The following is a 21,858-nucleotide window of genomic DNA, read 5'->3' as shown; positions in this document are numbered from 1 at the left end:
TGTAAATGAGAAATATTGTGCAAATCACAGAGGGCAGGATGAACTCAGCCAGAAAAAGGCCTGTCTGAAAAGGTGGCATGAAAGCTGTATGTTTCTTGAGGCATGAGTAGGCACTGGCCAGTAAAGCAGAAAGGTGGTCCTCCACACAGGAGAGACAGGTGTGTAGACTCTCAGAGAGGGAGAAGGAGAAGATTTGTGAGTCAGAAGGAACTCAGGCCAAAGCTCCACTTGCCTGGGCTGCAGCAAGCACACCCTCACTTCATATCCTGAGCTTCAACCCAGAACCCTGCCCCCTTGTTATCATCCCAGGACCTCACCTATATTGCACTTGACATATTCTGAACCTGTCTCCTCTACTGGGCTCTTGACCAGTTTGGAAATTCACCTCCTCAGTAACTCCCTGAGATGAATCTTCATTTGTACACCCTGGCTTGGAGGACGCTGCTGCTGTGTATGGCTCCTAGGAGCTTTGCCAACCACAGCCCTGGGAACTCAGGCCTGGATCTTTTTTGAACCATAATATTACCTAAGCCAAACTTCAGCTCGTAGGTCAGTGTTTTCAGATTAGTCCCCAGAGAGCCCTGGTGTCTCAAGAAGGAGCCTCAGGACTCATGAAAGGTGGAGGAGAGACTAGCTAGGCATGGCTTCAGGTCCTATGTACCTCTGTCCACATTTCATCATGAGAACCTCAGTTACTGATTTCATATATGGTTGTAGGATTCCACATATGGTTTTGTTTGAGAGGATAAAAAGAACCCTCCTGCTAAGGGAAATAACAAAATCTTGAGAGGCCATGTAGCACAGGGATTAAGAACATGGACAGCAGTTTGAATTCTGACTCCACTACTTCCAGCTGAGTGACCTCTCTATGCATGTTTTTTTTTAAATCTCTAAAATGGGCCCTGGCTGGTGTAGCTCAGTGGATTGAGTGCGGGCTTGCAAACCAGACAATCGCAGTTCGATTCCCAGTCAGGGCACATGCCTGGGTTGCAGGCCGGTTCCCTGCAGGCCAGTTCCCAGCAGGGGATGCACGAAAGGCAACCATACATTGATGTTTCTCTCCCTTTCTCCTTCCCTTTCCCTCTAAAGATAAATAAATAAAATCTTAAAAATAAATAAATAAATCTCTAAAATGGGACTAAAACTGTTTTCCTCATAGGTTGTGGTGAGTGTTACATGAGTTATGACATACCAACTGCTTTTTAGGGAGCTGGGCAGCCAGCAAAAACTGATGGAGTGATGATTATTACTCTCGCCATTGCTATAGGGGACAACCCATTTTGAGGTTCTGAGTAGGGTAATCTCATGATTAAACCTATGTTTTTTTTAAAAAAATTTCTCTCTGGTAGTACATTGGAGACTAGATTGGGGCAATGGTGCTTACACTAAACACTGAGTCATTATTAGAGGAAGTTGTTACAATTTTCTAAATGGAAAAGGAAAGGGGCCTTAAGGCACTGGTGGCTGAGACCAAGAACAGCTGAAAATGTTAAAGAGCCTCAGCAGGACCAGGTGATCTGTTGGCTGTAGGGGAGCTCCAAAGAAGGAAGAGTTGGGGGAACACTCATACTGTCTTAGGTGAGCAAGTTTTAGATGTTTAGGAAGAGGAGAGGGCTTATGGGAGCATAATAACGAGAAAGTGCTGCGGTTGCTTGGTGATGGTGGCCATCTGGGGTGGTGGACCACAGATTTATAGAGGGAGAGAGGATTGCACTGAGAACTTTAGGAATTAGCAGGCTGCAGTAATTGAAGATATGAGGGTGAATGAGGACAGCAAGAAAAGAGTGAGAATGACTACAGATGACCAAGGACTGAATCCAGCAGAATGGCTAGACCAGGAAGAAAAGAGTGGTTGGTATGAGAGTCATGAGAGTATCAGTGGAGCCCTCAGCTAGTCCCTGTAATTGTCTGAGTGTCTGAGGCTGCTGTTTGGGGCTGGCCACATTGACAACAGCTGAACCAGGCAGGTCCAGGGTGAACACATGGCTGACTCTGGCAGGCTCTTACCAGGACATCTCCTTCGGGTGTCTAAAGAGGACAGGAACCTGATCAGAGCTCCTGGAAATGGGCCCTGGTTCAGCATCCTGGGGCTTAACAGCTGGTGAGAAACAGAATCACTCACCATGAGCCATCTGCAGTGTATTCCCTGAGCACAACCAAAATAAAATCTTCAGGGAACTTTGGGAGGATGTTAAATTAAGGGGGTGGCAGACACTATCTGATGACACTTCATCTACATGACAGCTTAGCACACAGCAAAGGTGAAGTGAGCAGGTGGCTGAGGGAGAATTTAGGGCAGGGGCCTGGATCTCTGCATCAAAGCAAACCAAGGAATGTAGAGTGCACCCAAATCAACCCCGTGAGGCCACAAACTCCTACTTCTGTGATCCCTACAGCCCTGAACATGGTGCTGGGGATTCGGTGTGCATGAAGCAAATTTTTTGAACTGGACAGAGTGAATATTAAATACAAAATTCAAATGTTTCTTGCTTTAGTACTGGAGATCTGTCAAATGGAAGGGACAATTTTGCCTGAGGTCTATGAGTGAGCATTGCCTTGATTCTCCAGTTAGTGCCACACTTTGGACTATTTATTAATTCATTTATTTATTTATTTATCTTAAAGTGGAGTTCACTGAAAAAAAATGTCTGAAAGTGCAGTGATGAGGCTCATCAAAGCCATGGTCCAGGTCCATTTCCCTGAGGAAGAAATGCCAGGTTTAGTGTTTGGGGAGGAGTGACTGGCAGTGGCACCTGGGCTCCTGACAGGATGAGTTGGATCCAATGGTATGCACAGGACATGTTTCCATCAACAGTGTCCCTTGGCAGTACCTTCGCAGGCTCTGAGGAGAAGCAGCCTGTAGTTGACTATACATATTGGCTGTCATCCTAGAGCACAACCTTGCTCCATTCTCTGCCTGCTTTCAGTAGGAAAGGCAGTCAGGAGTGGATTTATCAGTACTTCAATACCACCACCAATGGTTTATCCCTAGAGGGAAATTTTGTTTGAAAAAATCTAACATTTCAAGTTGGAGGCAAGAAATATTGTGAATATGTGGGCTCATTCATTCATTCTATAGTTCATTTGTTTATTCATTAATCCATTAAATGCCACTGAACACTGTATATGCCACAGGCATCAGAATAGAGGTGAAGAAAGCACATTGTCTTGAAGAACTGAGAAGCAGGAGGGTAAAATATGTATGTACTCATGTTTATACTGTAATGGGTACATTGATGTACTGTGTGTGCATGGATAAAATGTAAGCTCCATGAGGACAGGTCTCGGCATCCATCTTCTTTACTAAAGCCTAGAGCATACTGGTGCTCAGTTCTTTCTTTTGCTAAGGTAATCATGTGCTTGGTTTTAAGCTCTTATTATTTTGAAATAATTTAAATATATATTGACCTAATAACCCAGATGAAATAACCTTTGGGCTTTCCATGTCTAGGGGAGTTGAGGGTAGGGAAAAGCAGTAGAAGACAGAGTACTGCTGTAACAATGCTGAAAATTTCAGAATCAGCAGAGATTTTTTTAGTACTTGACCATGGGAATAAAAGCCAGAGTCATATTAAAGAATATTCAATAGCAATTAAACTGTAATCAAGAAAGTATCAGACTCTATTCGGGCCCTTGTATTCTTTACAAATGACTCCATAGTGTCACTATACCTACGTAATGTAAGTAATGTCTAGCTAGTAACTTATGATTTTTTAAATAAATGCTCTTTACTATGTTAGCAAAAGTTTAATTGTGCTAAACTAGAATTATCATAATAATACATATGGCTTTTGAGTACTTACTGGGCACCAAACACCACCCTAATACATTTATTTCATTCTCTAACCAGCCTATGAGTTGCTATTATTATCCCCACTTTATAGTTGAGGAAACTGACCTTGGGAGCTAAATGATTGTGTCAAGTCACACAGTTGAGAAGTAGGTGAGCCAAGTGTTTAAATTCAGTTTAATGCCTGAGCCAAACACATTACTAACTGTCTCTACTACAGAAGACATTTGGAATGTTTAGCTTGTGGATGGTGGCCATCTGTGGCAAGGTTTAGCCTACCTTTCATGGGTCAGAGTAGTATCTTCACATATTTGAAGGGCTGTTTTAGAAGACATCAACCTAATGCCGCTTTACTTTTGGGTTAGAGATTTTTGTGTTTTGAGACCTACTTCATTCTCATGGTGTGCAGTCCTTGTGGAACTGTTAATCAGAACACCCTCTTCATCCCCAGCCAAATGGTGGTATTTGAGCTGAGCTGGCCATTTAGGCCCTCTCGGTGAAACTTCAAATGTGGGCAGAATGAATGATACAAAGATGGGACATGGTTGTACCTGGCACATGACACCTGAGGGACTGTCCATGGTTTCCAGTATTGAAATCCTCTGGGTGTCAACCTTCCTGTGAGTCAGCTTTCAGTCACTCAACTCTCTGACCTAACATAGCTTGTTTTACAGAAATGGTTACAGTTGCTGGAAATCGAAAATGACAGCTTACTTCTCTTTAGTCAGAAGAGCAATCAAACTTCCCCGTGTGGTTTCCGCAGGACCAACTAAGATCAATGAACTATGTGCATTGCTGGGAGGTTGATTCTGACTCAGAATTGGTGGGCTAACAATAGAAGAAGTACCCATGAGAAGATTCCCAATGCTGGAGATGTCCTGAGAACAATATAAATGCATGATTGCCCCTAATTTCCCCTGTGTTAGGAGGAACACTTCTATCTCTCAACATTATTTAATAATATGTGACATGTATTAAGGGCTTGCTTTTATTAGGTACTATTTTAAGTGCTTTATTCCATGTAAATAATATAACCTTCATAACTATGTGTGAAATTTGTATTATTATTATTCTCAAACTAAAGCACAGTGAAGTTAAATAAAAGCTTCAGGTTATAGAAATACCAAATATTAAAGCAAGGATTAAAACTAAGGCAGTGTCATGCCCTTAACCTCTAAACTGTGGAGCAGATGTGGTAATGGTTAGCATGTGTTTATTTCCAGGCATAATTTAACAAAGATAATATCCAAACCCATTGTCTGCCAGAGCATCCAAATCCTCACTTCTTCAGGATGGGCATCAATCATGGTTAAGCTCTGGATAGAAAATTCCATCACTACAAGTTGATAGTCCTTGATTGGGGCTATCAAGATGGCGATAAAGTAGGACAGAGCAGATACCAGTTCCTAGTACAAAAGGGAGAGAAACCTGTCCGATCGGAGGAGGAGAAACCAGCAAGCCAGCAGTTGCCAAGCATATATGAAAATAAGGGACCAGAAACCTCATCAATCATGGAGGAACCAGACGGTAGGGAGACAGCAGCGGTACAGTAGTCTCTGGGATGGAGCAAAGAGAAACAGCGGGGATCTCTGCCGGTGCATGGTAGGGGAACCAGCACCCAGTGGCGAGAGCCCAATGGCACCTGGGTCAGCATTCAGCGCCCAGACGGCTCCCTCCCTGGAATTTTTCCACGGGCAGGCCAAGTGGCCCAGGCAAAGAGGTGTGGAAGGGATGTCAGCCTGTGCACAATTTGGGGGACTAGTTGCCCAGAAGCGCAGTGTATCTGGGCAAATGCCTGACAGTGCCTAGGCCAATGTTCAGTGCCCGAGAGCTCCCTCCCTAGGATTTTTGGGCCAGGACCTGCAAAAAGGCCCAACCAGAGGGGAGCAGAGATTTCAGCCTGCACACAGTTCTGGGTCCAGCGCCTGCTGTGGTACTGCTCCATCCCCAGGTTTTTTCAGCAGAGGTTGGCCAGGGGACCAGGCAAAAACAGGAGCAGAAGGGATAAACACCACACAGCGTGCCATGACCTGTGCACAGAGTTTCTAGGTCAGCGCCCAGTCCTCAGATCTGCTCCCAGCTTCCAGTCCAACCCCCTCAGACTATCTGGAAGCCCCGGGCGCTGAGGGGTCCTGGGGAAAGAGCTGAGACCCGCAACCACCTCCCTTTCTAGCTAAGCAAGGTGGGGTGCCAGGAGAAACTTGTTTGATAGAGTTTGCAGAGAGGGTTGAGGACAAAGGGCCCCAACCAAGGACTTTGTGGTTGCCAGCCCAGGAGAACTGAGAGGTACAGCCTGGGGCTCTGAATTCAATAAACACAACAGCCTGGTCTGCTTCACACCCAGCTTGGCAGCAAACCCGAGATTGGGCAGAGGGCCTAGAGCTTCCCAATGGAACGGGGGCAGGTCTGTGCTCAATCCCGAGGGAACCAGGCAACTAGGCCAGTGCAGATGCCCTCAAACACAGGAAACCAGCCCATGGCGGTAACCCCTGGGAGGGGAGCGCAGTGAGGAAGTCCTAGTTCCCCAATCTAGGGAGCTGGGGAGAGGCGCCAAGTGTCTGGTTCCTGAGAGGGGCTGGCTGAAAAAATCACAACAATCAACCCTCAGCCAACTGCAACCAGAAAAACTGGTTCGGCTAGTTTGAAGCCTACAAGTGACATTTCTTTTGTTGTTGTTGTTTTTGGGGGATTCTTTTTGTTTATGCGTTTTTTGTTTTTTGTTTTTTTTTTATTTTACTTTATTTTATTTTTGTTCTTTTTTTTTTTTTTACTTTTCTTCCTTCTCCATTCCTTTTCTTTATCTTTTTGCTTTTTAAAAGTAATCTGTTATTTCTTTTAAATTTTATTACTGTTTCATCTTTCCATACTTTTGTCCTCTTCTCCCAGATTTTCTGTTTTATTTCTTCTTCTTTTCTTTCTAAACTTATTGCTCTTTCTTCCATTCCCCTACCATTTTTTCTTTCTTCCTTTTATTTCTTTCCTTCTCTTTTCTTTCTTTTACCCACGTGAGTCACGATCAACTTGAAAATATGAAAAGACCAGAGATGGACCCATAGAAGAGGCCTCCCAATAGAGTCAGAGAGACAAATTGCACATTGCTGTAGGAGAGAAGCCAAAAGTTGCTGCATATTGGAGTAGGTGGAAGCAGAGAACGACAGGATAACCAAAAGAAACTGCACCACTGAAATTCACAGGCATTCCACCACAAAAGTTCACACCATTACCCAGGGTGTCAAAACACATTAATCTAAGCAGCCGAGGCTAACAAGAAGAGTCTCACAAACAATGGGAAGACAAAGAAACAATCCCCAAATGAAAGGAAAGGAGGAACCCTCAGAAAGAATGTTAGATGAAATAGAGGCAAGTCAACTATCAGACACTGAATTCAAAGCACTGGTTATCAGGAAGTTCAAAGAGCTCACAATCAGCTACCAAAAACTACAGGTGAGCTATAATGATCTCACTGTGAACTATATCAACATGAAAAAGGAAATGGAAACTATTAGCAAGGGCCAAGAGGAAATGAAGAATACAATTTCTGAATTGAAAAACATAGTAGAAAGCACTAAAAATAGGGTAGATGAAACAGAAGATCGGATTAGTGAATTGGAGGACAAAGTAAAAAGCATCTCACAAGAACAGGAAAGGGAAAAGAAGCTCAGAAAGAATGAAGAGGAATTAAGAAAATTGCAAGACAATATGAAATGTAATAATATCCAAATAGTAGTAATACCAGAAGGAGAAGAAGAAGAACAAGGGATACAAAACATATTTGAAAGAGTAATGAGAGAAAATTTCCCTAATTCGACAAAAGAAAAAGTCACACAAATCCAGGAATCACACAGAGTCCCATTCAAGAGGAACCCAAGGAGGCCCACTTCAAGACACATCATCATTAAAATGGCAAAGTTCCAAGACAAAGAGAGAATCTTGAAGGCAGCAAGGGAGAAAAAAGAAGTAACATACAAGGGAGCCCCAATAAGGTTAGCTACTGACTTCTCAATGAAAACACTCCAAGCAAGAAGAAAATGGCAAGAAATATTCCAAGTAATGAGAAATAGAGGCCTACAACCAAGGCTACTGTACCCAGCAAGGCTCTCAATCAAGATGGAAGGCCAAATAAAGAGCTTCCAAGAAAAAAGAAGTCTAAAAGAATATGCCTCCACCAAACCAGCTCTACAAGAAATATTAAAAGGACTGCTTTAAGGAAAGGAAGGAAAAGAGGGAGACAGAGAGGAACACAGGTACAAAAATGGCAATGAATAAGTACCTATCAATAATAACCTTAAATGTAAATGGATTAAGTGCTCCAATCAAAAGACACAGAATAGCTCAATGGATAAGAAAGCATGACCCACACATATGCTGCCTACAAGAGACCCACCTCAGGACAAAAGACCATCACAGACTAAAAGTCAAAGGCTGAAAACAAATTTTCCAAGCAAATGGACAAGAAAAAAAAAGCTGGGGTAGCAAGTCTAGTATCAGACAAAATAGACTTCAAAAAAAGGGCCATAAAGAGAGACCCAGAAGGTCACTTCATAATAATACTCAAGGGAAGAATCCACCAAGAAGACATTAACATCATAAATATATATGCATCCAACATAGGAGCACCAAAATATATAAAGAAAATCTTAGAGGAATTCAAGAAAGATATAGACAGCAACACAATTATAGTAGGGGATTTTAACACCCCACTATCAAAAATGGACAGATCTTCCAAACATAATATCGACAAAGACATTGCAGCATTAAACAACACCCTTGATGAAATGGACCTAACTGATATATACAGAGCTCTTCACTCCAAAGAAGCTAAATACACATTCTTTTCAAATGCACATGGAACATTCTCAAAGATAGACCACATGATAGGACACAAAACAAGCCTCAACAAATTCAACAATATTGGAATCATACCAAGCATTTTCTCTGACCACAAGGGACTGAAACTGGAAACCAACCCCAAAGGAAAAAATCCAAAACACCCAAAATCATGGAGACTGAATGGTATGCTATTAAACAACGAATGGGTCAAGAATGAAATTAGGGAAGAAATCAAACCGTTTCAGGAAACAAATGAAAATGATCTCACAACAACCCAAAACTTATGGGACACAGCGAAGGCAGTCCTGAGAGGGAAGTTTATAGCAATACAGGCCTACCTAAAGAAGACAGAAATATTTCAAACAAACAACCTTACTCGATGCCTGCAAGAACTCGAGGAACAACAACAAAGACAGCCCAAAGCAAGTAGAAGGAAGGAAATAACCAAGATCAGAGAAGAACTAAATGACATAGAGACTTAAAGCACAATTCTAAGGATCAATGAATCCAGGAGTTGGTTCTTTGAAAAGATAAACAAAATAGAAAAGCCTTTAAGCAGGCTCATCAAGAAAAGAAGGGAACAGACACAAATAAACACAATCAGAAATGAAACAGGAGAGATTACAACTGATACCACAGAAATAGAAAGGATTGTAAGAAATTACTATGAAGAACTGTATGCCAAGAAATTTGAGAACCTAGGGGAAATGGACACATTTCTAGAAAAATATAATCTCCCAAAGGTCAATGAAAAAGAAGTAGAAAACCTGAATAGACCAGTAAGAGCAGATGAAATTGAAGCAGTAATCAAAAAACTCCTGTCACACAAAACCCCTGGACCAGATGGGTCCACAGGAGATTTCTACAAAGCATTTAAGGAAGAGCTAACCCCTATTCTCCACAGACTATTCCAAAAAATCCAAAACCATGGAGAACTCTCAAACTCCTTTTATGAAGCCAGCATCATCCTAATTCCAAAACCAGATAGAGACACAACAAAGAAAGAAACTTCAGGCCAATATCTCTGATGAACATAGACACTAAAATCCTCAACAAAATATTGGCAAATTGCATCCAACAATATATCCAAAAGATTATACACCATGACCAAATAGGATTCATCCCAGGGATGCAAAAATGGTTCAATATTTGCAAATCAGTAAATGTAATTCATCACATAAACAAAAGCAAAGACAAGAATCACATGATCATATCAATAGATGTGGAAAGCTTTCGATAAGGTACAACACCCATTTATGATAAAAACACTCAGCAAAGTGGAAATAGAGGGAGCATTCCTCAACATAATAAAGGCCATATATGAGAGACCTACAGCCAATATCATACTCAATGGGCAAAAACTAAAAGCTTTTCCACTAAGTTCAGGAACAAGAAAAGATTGTCCACTTTCACCATTTCTATTCAATATAATTTTGGAAGTTTTGGCCACAGCCATCAGGCAGGAAAAGGAAATAAAAGGCATCCAAATAGGAAAGGAGGAAACAAAACTGTCACTGTTTGCAGATGACATGATAGTGTACATGGAAAATCCTATAGACTCTACCAAAAAACTTCTCAAACTAATTAATGAATTTGGCAAAACAGCAGGATACAAAGTCAATATCCAGAAATCAAAGGCATTTTTGTATACTAACAATGAATCAGCAGAAGCAGAAATCAAGGAAAAAATCCCATTTCATATAGCAAAAAGAAGAATAGAATATCTGGGAATAAACCTAACCAAGGAGGTAAAAGACCTGTATGCAGAAAACTACACAGCACTGAAGAAAGAAATCAGGGAAGACACAAACAAATGGAAACATATACCGTGTTCATGGATTGGAAGAGTTAACATCATCAAAATGTCCATACTACCCAAAGCAATATATAGATTCAATGCAATACCTATCAAAGTACCAATGGCATATTTCACAGACATAGAACAAACACTTCAAAAATTTATATGGAACCATAAACAAGCCCGAATAGAAGCTGCAATTTTGAGAAAGAAGAACAAAGTAGGAGGGATCACAATACCTGATATCAAACTGTATTACAAGGCCACTCTAATCAAAACAGCCTAGTACTGGCATAAAAACAGGCACCTAGACCAATGGAACAGAACAGAGAGCCCAGAAATCGACCCAACTCTCTATAGTCAATTAATATTTGACAAAAGGGTCAGTAACATAAAATGGAGTAAAGATAGCCTCTTCAACAAATGGTGCTGGGAGAACTGGACAGCTACATGCAAAAAAATGAAACTTGAACACCAACTTACACCATACAATGAAACATCAAAAGCAGAAATCAAGAAAAAAATCCCATTTGGTACAGCAAAAAGAAAAATAAAATATCTGAGAATAAACCTAACCAAGGAGGTAAAAGACCTGTATGCAGAAAACTACACAACACTGAAGAAAGTAATCAAGAAAAACACAAACAAATGGAAACATATACCATGTTCATGGATTGGAAGTATTAACATAATTAAAATTTCCATACTACCCAAAACAATTTACAGATTTAATGCAGTACCTATTAAAGTACCAATGACATATTTCACAGATATAGAACAACACTTCAAAAATTTATATGGAACTATAAACAACCCCGAATAGCTGCTGCAATTTTGAGAAAGAAGAATAAAGTAGGAGGGATCACAATACTTGACACCAAACTGTATTACAAGGCCACTGTAATCAAAACAGCCTGGTACTGGCAAAAACAAAAAACAAAAAAACAGGTATATAGACCAATGGAACAGAACAGAGAGCCCAGAAATCAACCCAACTCTCTATAGTCAATTAATATTTGACAAAAGTGTCAGTAACATAAAATGGAGTAAAGATAGCCTCTTCAACAAATGGTGCTGGGAGAACTGGACAGCTACATGCAAAAAAATGAAACTTGAGCACCAACTTACACCATACACCAAAATAAATTCAAGGTGGATAAAAGACTTAAATATAAGCCGTGACACTATTAAAGTCCTAGAGGAGAACATTGGCAAGAAAATCTCAGATATTCCATGCAGCAACACTTTTACTGATATGTCCCCTAGAGCAAGGAATATAAAGGACAGAATAAACAAATGGGATCTCATCAAAATAAAAAGCTTCTACATGGCCAAAGAAAACAGTATTAAATTAGCAAGACAACCAACTGTATGGGAAAACATATTTGCCAATGAAACCTCAGACAAAGGTTTAATCTCCAAAATATACAAAGAACTTACAAGACTCCATTCTAAGAAGACATGTAACCCAATTAAGAGATGGGAAAAGGACTTGAACAGACACTTCTCCAAGGAGGACATACAGAATATCCAGAGACACATGAAGAGATGCTCAATATCGCTAGCCATCAGAGAGATGCAAATGAAAACCACAATGAGATACCACTTTACACCAGTCAGGATGGCTATCATAAACAAAGCAACAAACAGCAAATGTTGGAGAGGTTGTGGGGAAAAGGGGTCCTTAGTTCACTGTTGGTGGGACTGCAGACTGGTACAACCATACTGTTTATGGAAAACAGTATGGAATTTTCTCAGAAAAATAAAAATCGACCTGCCTGTTGATCCAGCAATTCCATTGCTAGGATTATATCCCAAGAATCCTAAAACATCAATTTCAAAGAACCTATGCACCACAATGTTCATAGCAGCACAATTTACAATAGCCAAGAGTTGGAAGCAACCTAGGTGCCCGTCAGTAAATGAATGGATCAAAAAATTGTGGTACATATACACAATGGAATTCTATGCAGCAGAGAGAAAGAAGGAGCTACTACCTTTTGCAACAACATGGATGGAACTGGAAAGCATTATGCTGAGTGAAATAGGCCAGGCATTGAAAGACAAATACCATATGATCTCACCTTTAACAGGAAGCTAAACAACAAAACAAACCAGCAAGCAGAATAAAACAAAGACACTGAAATAGAGAACAAGTGGGCAGTGACCAGAGGGGAGAGGGAAGGGAATTTAGGGGGAAAAAGGGGAGGGATTTTGAGGAACAAGTGTGAAAGACACAGGAATTAGGACTAGGGGAGAGGAAGTGGGAAGGAGGTGGGGAGACAGGGCAGGGGGGCTGGGATGGGAGAAATAGACAAAAAACTGTACTTGAAAAATAACTAAATAAAATTAAAAAAAAAAAAACAAGTTGATAGTCCTTGACTGGAGATGGGAAGCAGGGGGAGAGGTCCGGGAAGGGGTGGGGTGGGGCTGGTTGTGTGCATGTCTTCTCAATTCTGTGTCCAGTGACCTCATGTTGGTATCTTCAAATAGGACATAGGAAGAATATTTACACCAGGAAAACTGGCAAATGTGATAATTAGTTAGGCAATTGAGAAAGAGATTTTTCTCAACATGTGGTAGATTTGTCTACAATACAGACACAGTAATTGTATCATTTCTTGATTGCAAGTTGGACCATTCGAGGTAAAATGCTACCATCTGCAACTTCTTTTTCTCCCCTGAGAGCCCCTCCTGCTGTCGGGAGGCTGGTGGCCCGTTGCCCAGTTAAGGTGCACACACTGCCCAACTCCCAGCTTGTCTCAGCAAACCTTGGAGGAGGCTCACTCCAGGGATGGATCTTTTTATAGCCACTAAAGAACCCAGTGATGCTTGCCACTGGGCCATGACTCAGGAATTTTTAGTTCAACTCTGCAACTCCTGCTGATATGTTGGGTCACCTTAGATAAGCCGACTGCCTTCAGCAGAACAGGAATTTCAACATTCACCAAATGTACCAGAAGACTTATAGAATAAAGTGTGTTCCATAAAGCAGTTTGTTTATGTAAAAGTAAACTGTCAGAGCCCAACTGGGAAGGGTCACCAAATGGGGTCTGCAGGTTGCTTGACGGTATGTGCTGAATGGTCTGAAGGAGCTGGATCTGACTCCTCCATCCCACTATGATTAATTGGTTTCCCTGCACTCCCTAGCGACAGTAAATGAGCTTCTGGCTCCAGACAGCAAACACACAGACGTGTCCAAGGATTACACTGGGCCTGATGGGCCTGCTTGTGTTCTCATCCATCCTCGCCTTTCCTTTCTCCACTGTGTGTGGAGAGCACTGGGTTTCCCAGCATCTGGGTGGGTGCAACCATCAAGTACAAGCAAGAGATTAGAGAAGGGCAGAAGAGCCAGAGAAGTTCACCTTTGTCAGTGGCTGATTGCTTATCAGGCTCCAATTCCACCCAACTGTAGATTCTAAGACCTCCCCTCGCTAGGGGAGCATCTCAGCTCTAGGGTTGGTGAGAGCTTCCTCCGTGGCTAACCTACCCCGAGTTTGCTTCCTGGCTCTTCCATGCCTTTATAACCAGTTCCCTACATTAAAACCCCTCTGTGTGAAGAACCTAGAGCAGTTTCTATTCACTAGCAGAGTTCAGTGAAGAAGAAAAGTGATAAAGGAAGTGTTTGTGCAAAATCATTGCTACTATGGGAAATAACCTCTTTCAGCTCTCACACAGTGCCCTGCATATGGTAGGAACCCAGCAAATGCTTATCAGATGAACCTGAATCAAATGGCCTAGGTTATAGTTTCCAACTCTCAGAAAGTGCAATAAATGTCTAGCTTAGGGCTCTCTACAGGAGGCTCTCCATCTTTGCTTGTTCTCTTCTTCACTTGATGGAATAAAGAAAAAATATGGAGATTGAAGTCTTCATGTGGGATGTCTCCTTATTTTTCAGTTTCAGCTCATGTTATATTTGCCTTGTTCTTGTAATAGAACTTGGGTTGTTTAGGCAGCATGTAGCCATTACAGGCTGCATGTAGGAAAAGGTTTAGAGTGGACAAGCAGTGGGGTCATCAGAGCCTGATGAGCCTGGAGGAAAAGGCCTCTGTGAAGGTCTTCTCCTCTTTCTCCTCTTCTTAACATTGTCCCATCCAGGCAAACTGAGAGGCTGTCCATGTAAACTGCCTTCTTGGGTCCCCTTCCCCTCTAGCTTCCATCTAGAAGTGGCGAATTAGGCGACCTCATAGAAGATTAGGGTGAGGGAGAGGAGTCATGTTGGGCCAGTGGTGGGCTGGAGGCTGCTTGTACCAGCTCACTAGAGCTGATTGTGCATATCTCTTGCCAGTTCTGCATCCAGTGATCATTCTGGGAGCTTGAAATATGGCACAGAGGATTTATACCAGGAAAATGGGCTGATGCTATCAACTAAAAAAATGTTTCCCAGACAGGCATCTACTAAACATTGACCAATACACGAATAAGTTGGGATAGTTATTCTGCTGGCTTCCTTGTTGTGGAGTAGCTTCAGGATGACCTTGATCAGAGTCCATTATTTTTCTCAAAGTTGCCATCTCTTGTATACTGCTCTCCTCTGGGGACTGCACTATCTCCTGTGATTTCCCCACTTGCCCTCAACTTTGTAAATAACCCCTTAATGAACAATCTTCGGATTATCTTACTTTGAGTGGGCCATCTGTTTCTTGCATAAATCGTGGTTGGTACTGTCTGTAAATAGTTCAGTCATAACCACTGGCCAGGTCATTCTTGGGTGTGAAGTGTGAGGTTAATCACGCCTCCAATTGTAATGATTTTAGAACTTGTGTCTACTGTCTCAAGCCAGCTGGAAGAAATCAGCAACCTAGAATAACATCCAAATTTGCTGTTTTGAAAACAACTTTTCCTCAGTATCTTTATTCACTACTGTCTCTTTTTCTCAACAACTCCTCTAAGACTAGAAGATGAAAAGAGTGTTTTTCTTTTCAAAAAGATGACTTTGGACACTCTCACTTTCCACTGCAGGTCCTGAGGAAGAATCCCTACAATGTAGGGTCAATGGTCTCTTGTTTTGGCAGCTGGTTTAAAGTGAAAGCTCTACATCAGTGGCTTTCAACCTCCGCTCCACATGATGATCAGCTGGAAGCGACAGACAATCTGATGCTTGTGCCCCAGGTCAATTAAATTAGATCCTGATAGACACTAGCTATTTAAACCTGAGAAGTAACCTTTCTAAGCCACTTTTTTCATCAGAAAGATGGGAAAATCATACCTATTGTACGGAATTGCTGGGAGGATTACATGAATAGTAAACAGTACTTGGCATTAACATCCTAATTCATCATTGTCCCACCTCCCTCTCTTAGCACTCCCAGTGCTATCCTAGTATAAGGCAGTCACTTGGGCAGACATCTAAACTATTGGCTTCTAAAATGTGGGCCCTGGATCTTAGCATTACTTAGAAACTTGCTTGAACCTGAAATATTCCCACCTTTTTCCAGCTTCACTAATTTAAAATCTCCGTGAATGGGGTTCAACAGTTGATTTTCTAACAGATCATCCAGATGATTCTGATTCTTGCTGAGTTCAAGACCCAGTGGTCTAGATGTTCCTCTCAAACCTGTGGATGACTTCTGGAAATGTCAGCTGAACTCCTCCTTTCTTTGGCCCAGGTTTATCCCTTTGGCTGATTGGACACCCCAGGCCTTATATTCTTATTACACAATTCAGGACCACCCTTGCTACCAGGACCTTCTACCAGCTCAGCAAGGGTTATTAGGCTTGTCTGAGAATGAGTTGATTTCCAGCATTCACTGCCCATGGAACTGGGAATTAAGGCAAACATGGAGATAACTTCCAACAGAAAAAACATCATTTTGGGAACAAATTGCTTTCCTGCTTTGCCTTTGAAATGGTTACTATGTTTACAAGTAATGACTTTATTCTTTTCCTCATCAGATGAGAATCTTGGGATAGAGACAACTGCCCTGGGAGACAGATGCACAGGAGTGCCTTCTTTAAGGTCCCCAGATATATGCATGCATGTGGTTGCCTGGGTGCATGCTTGTGTGTTTTGGGTCAGTGTGGGTTGGTAGCAGGATTTGAGGAGGGAGAGGGCCAAGACTATTTATTTTAATAAGCACATTCTATTATGTTACAGTCCTACTAAAAGGTCTGGTTTGAAAATTTTGGACCAAAAAGGGTTAGAGCAAGAATGTTGCTATGGAGATTTCCTAGCAGGATGCTGGGTTTTGTCTGTGTGCTCATTTTATTAAGCACTGGAGGGAAGGGCCTTTCCTCACCATTACCAAGTTTCCACAAGGACGGTTACCAAGCAGAGAGCAGCTTTTCTTTCCACTGCTGCCAGACAAGACATGTTTTTGAGTTTTCATGAACACCCAACAGAAGAATTATCCTCCTGTTTGGTTACATGTGGGTATCGGGCAAGTGTAATACTGACTTTGTAAAGAAACTGATTACAGTTCCAACAAGAATTCAGTGTCCTTGGCTGGAAGGCTCTTGACCTTATAAAACACCTCTTGCTTTTCTCTAAACTATATTTTATTGTCCACCTCCATGAATTTTACTGATGACCCCACATATACATGAAAAGAATCAAAGGATTTGGAGGACCATCCCTCACGTAGTGAATGCAAATTAGCTCAAACTCTTGCTTAGTAAACATGACATCAGCTCTTTGGCAGCTCTTCATTCCATGACATCCTCCAGGGGCAAACTTGGCAGCACTAACTGCAGGTCATGCAAGTGAATGAAGTGCCCCACCAAACAAACGTCGGAGAGTGTGGAAGCCGGGCAACCTGGTCAATCTCAGTTGCTGCTGATAGCCCAGCAATGAGCTATTTGTGATTGGTAGATTACAAACTACAGCATGATAGGTGGAAAGTCCAAGTGGAATTTGTACATGGTCCTACAGGAGCACAGATGATGGAGACCCATTAACTTGACAACAGTGCTCTGGTCACTTTTACCTGCAGATAAAAATATTGCAGCAGCATTTTTTCATTTGAGCAGATTTCCATTATTTTCATTGTTACAAAATAAAGATCTAGTAAATATGAGATATAGCAAATGAATTTATAGCTATCATGCCTTAGAATATATTTATTCTCAAATGTTACTGTAAGATTACAACTATTTACATTGATTTCTTCTTTTGTAGCTCTTTATAAAAATTTTATTTATTTTAATTGTTGTTCAAATACAGTTTTTTATCTTTTACTCCCATCCCAGCTCATACCCCCCCTCAGTGCTCCCCATGTCCCTCCCATTTCCACCCCCCTTAGTTTTTGTCCATGTGTATTTTATAATTGTTCCTGTAAATCCTTCTTCCCCTTTTCTCCAAAAATTCCCTCTCTTCTCTCCTTTGGTCACTGTCAGCCTGTTCTCTATTTCAGTGTCTTTGGTTATATTTTGCTTGCTTGTTTGTTTTGTTGTTTAGCTTCCTGTTAAAGGTGAGATCATATGGTATTTGTCTTTCACTGCCAGGCTTATTTCACTCAGCATAATGCTTTCCAGTTCCATCCATGTTGTTGCAAGGGGTAATAGCTCCTTCTTTCTCTCTGCTGCATAGAATTCCATTGTGTATATGTACCACAATTTTTTGATCCATTCATTTATTGATGGGCACCTTGGTTGCTTCCAACTCTTGGCTATTGTAAATTGTGCTGCTATGAACATTGTGGTGCATATGTTCTTTGATAGTGATGTTTTAGGATTCTTAGGATATAATCCTAGCAGTGGAATTGCTGGGTCAAAACGCAGGTGGATTTTTTGTTTTCTGAGAAAATTCCATACTGTTTTCCATAATGGCTGTACCAGTCTGCAATCCCACCAACAGTGAACTAAGGACCCCTTTTCCCCGAAACCTTTGCAACATTTGTTGTTTGTTGCTTTGTTTATGATAGCCATCCTGACTGGTGTAAAGTGGTATCTCATTGTGGTTTTAATTTGCATCTCTCTGATGGGTAGCGATATTGAGCATCTCCATGTGTGTCTGGATATTCTGTATGTCCTCCTTGGAGAAGTGTCTGTTCAAGTCCTTTTCCCATCTTTTAATTGGGTTACATGTCTTCTTAGAATGGAGTCTTGTAAGTTCTTTGTATATTTTGGAGATTAAACCTTTGTCTGAGGTTTCATTGGCAAATATGTTTTCCCATACAGTTGGTTGTCTTGCTAATTTAATACTGTTTTCTTTAGCCATGCAGAAGCTTTTTATTTTGATGAGATCCCATTTGTTTATTCTGTCCTTTATATTCCTTGCTCTAGGGGACATATCAGTAAAAATGTTGCTGCGTGGAATATTTGAGATTTTCTTGCCTATGTTCTCCTCTAGGACTTTAAGGGTGTCACGGCTTATATTTAAGTCTTTTATCCACCTTGAATTTATTTTGGTGTATGGTGTAAGTCTGTGCTCAAGTTTCATTTTTTTGCACATAGCTGTCTAGTTCTCCCAACACCATTTGTTGAAGAGGCTATCTTTACTCCATGTTATGTTACTGCCCCCTTTGTCAAATATTAATTGACTATAGAGAGTTGGGTCGATTTCTGGGCTCTCTGTTCTGTTCCATTGGTCTGTGTGCCTGTTTTTATGCCAGTACCAGGCTGTTTTGATTACAGTGGCCTTGTAATAATACAGTTTGGTATCAGGTATTGAGATTCCTCCTGCTTTCTTCTTCTTTCTCAAAATTGCAGCTGCTATTTGGGGTCGTTTATGGTTCCATATAAACGTTTGAAGTGTTTGTTCTAATACGCCACATGAAGTGTGTGAAATATGCCATTGGTACTTTGATAGGTATTGCATTGAATCTGTATATTGCTTTGGGCAGTATGGACATTTTAATGATGTTCATTCTTCCAATCCCTGAACACGGTATATGTTTCCATTTATTTGTTTCTTCCCTGATTTCTTTCTTCAGTGCTGTGTAGTTTTCTGCATACAGGTCTTTTACCTCCTTGGTTAGGTTTATTCCCAGACATTCTATTCTTTTTTTTGCTATATCAAATGGGATTTTTTCCTTGATTTCTGCTTCTGCTGATTCATTGTTAGTATACAAAAGTGCCTTTGATATCTGGATATTGACTTTGTAACCTGCAGTTTTGCCAAATTCGTTTATTAGGTCAAGTAGTTTTTTGGTAGAGTCTATAGAATTTTCCATGTACACTGTCATGTCATCTGCAAACAGTGACAGTTTTGTTTCCACCTCTCTGAGTTGGATGCCTTTTATTTTCTTTTCTTGTCTGATCACCGTCGCTAAAACTTCCAATACTATATTGAATAGAAGTGGTAAAAGTGGACAACCTTGCCTTGTTCCTTATCTTAGTGGAAAAGCTTTTAGTTTTTGCCCATTGAGTATGATATTGGCTGTAGGTCTCTCATATATGGCCTTTATTATGTTGAGGAATGCTTCCTCTATTCCCACTTTGCTGAGTGTTTTTATTGTAAATGGGTGTTGTACCTTATCAAAAGCTTTTTCTTAATCTATTGATATGATCATGTGATTTTTTTTGTCTTTGCTCTTGTTCATGTGATATATTACATTTATTGGTTTGCAAATATTGAACCATTCTTGCATCCATGGGATGAATCCCACATGGCGATGGTGTATGATCTTTTTAATCTATTGTTAGATGTGATTTTCCAATATTTTGTTGAGGATTTTTGCATCTATGTTCATCAGCAATATTGACCTGAAGTTTTCTCTCTTTGTTGTGTCTCTATCTGGTTTTGGAATTAGGATGATGCTGGCTTCATGAAAAGAGTTTGGGAGTGTTTCATCATTTTGGATTTTTTGGAATAGTCTGTGAAGAATAGGGGTTAGCTCTTCCTTAAGTGCTTTGTAGAATTCTCCTGTGAAACCATCTGGTCCAGGGCTTTTGTGTGATGGGAGTTTTTTGATTACTGCTTCAATTTCATCTGCAGCAGCATTTTCACACTGTACCATAAGTGGAAAATAGACAAGTCCATGACAAACTTATTCAGGTCTTGACACACCAATTTACCCTTCAGTGATTTATCCATGAATATTTTTCAGAGGTATCATGTTAATTTCTTTGAATGTCTTTGCATCTTAAATATATGCACCTTCACACAGACCTTTGTGTCATTCATTATATCATTAGGATGATGATGATGATTATGGAGTAAATTAGGATCTATAATCATAAACCATATGTAGGTAATTAAAAATCACTGGTGAGATTGCTTTACACCTATGTATAAAATTCTTGTCAAATTCTACTGAAATGTATTTTAAAAAGTAATGTTCCAGTACAAGCACATTTTTGTGACAGTGGTTAACTGAAAGCACTATTGTCAGGAAAGAGACCGTTGCCATGAGAACCACCTAGTAAAACACTAAAGTTGCCTTTAGTTTTTTAGGTAACTTTAGTTTTTTACTAGGACCTTACTAGTTTGGTCAGATGCAAGAGGACAGAAAGGATGCTTTGCCCACTAAATTAGAATAGAAAGGGTAAAAATGAAACAATGATTTGTTGTGGAGGACCCTTCCTCTAAATGAGGAAGACAGCAAGAGGACTCTACTGCTGGGTAGGGAAGGTCAGTGGGACTAAGCTGTTTCTTTTACTGCATTTGTCAGAAAAACTAGGGCAGGAGGCTAAGGAGGAGGTGTCATCTCCTGCCCTGCAGTGTCTTCTTCTTGCTAAGCAAATAAAATCTGGGTTGATTGGCAAGGGTTCCAAACACCACTGGTGGTCAGATCAGGCAGTCTAGTTTCTCTGGTTTAGTTTCTCTAAACCAGACCAGCCAATCTAGCTTCAAGTCAGGGGATGGGGGTGTTTTCAGAATGCTGGTGAGGCCCTAGACACTTGAAGCCCTGCTGTTTACATGAATTAGGGTTTCATGATAGAGATAAACTATAAAAGTATAGTCTTGTTAAGAATTATGAATAAGGACTTCCGCCAAGATGGAGGCGTAGGCGGAAACACCTTGTGTCAGAGCACGACCAAATCTAAGAACAACTATTTTTAACAACAATAAACACAGCAGAACCACACAGAAAATCAACAATACAGAGTCCAAAAAAAAAAACCAAAATGCTCAGCTAAACTGGTAAGAGGGGCGAAGCCAGCAGCGGAGCGGGTTGACCAAAAAGATCCCTGACCTGGTAGTGCACAAGCAGCCAAAGGCACGAATCACAGATGCGGGCTAGGTAGGGGTGCACACAGGGAAGAGGCACAGCTGGCTGTCTGTGGTAGGTCACGCATTTGCATGCAGATAAACCTGTGAAGAGGCGAGCATTGAAACCGCACAGTGCGGGGCAGCAGGCTCACACAATTCCAATCGGATAAACAGGCCAGGGCGAGTGGTGGGACGGACTGGGGTAGTGGAGAGGACCGCCATTGCTCCCTCTCTGACCCTGCCCCCACATACAGCGTCACAAACCAGCGACCTGGGTGACCCCGCCCTGGTAAACAACTAAGGTTCCGCTCCTCATACTTAACTGCGCGAACAGACCAAAAACGG

This window comes from Artibeus jamaicensis, unplaced genomic scaffold (genome assembly GCF_021234435.1).
Source record: "Artibeus jamaicensis isolate MK-2021 breed Jamaican fruit bat unplaced genomic scaffold, CSHL_Jam_final contig_335, whole genome shotgun sequence".
NCBI classification, from domain to species: domain Eukaryota; kingdom Metazoa; phylum Chordata; class Mammalia; order Chiroptera; family Phyllostomidae; genus Artibeus; species Artibeus jamaicensis.
Note: the sequence above shows the minus strand (reverse complement) of the source record.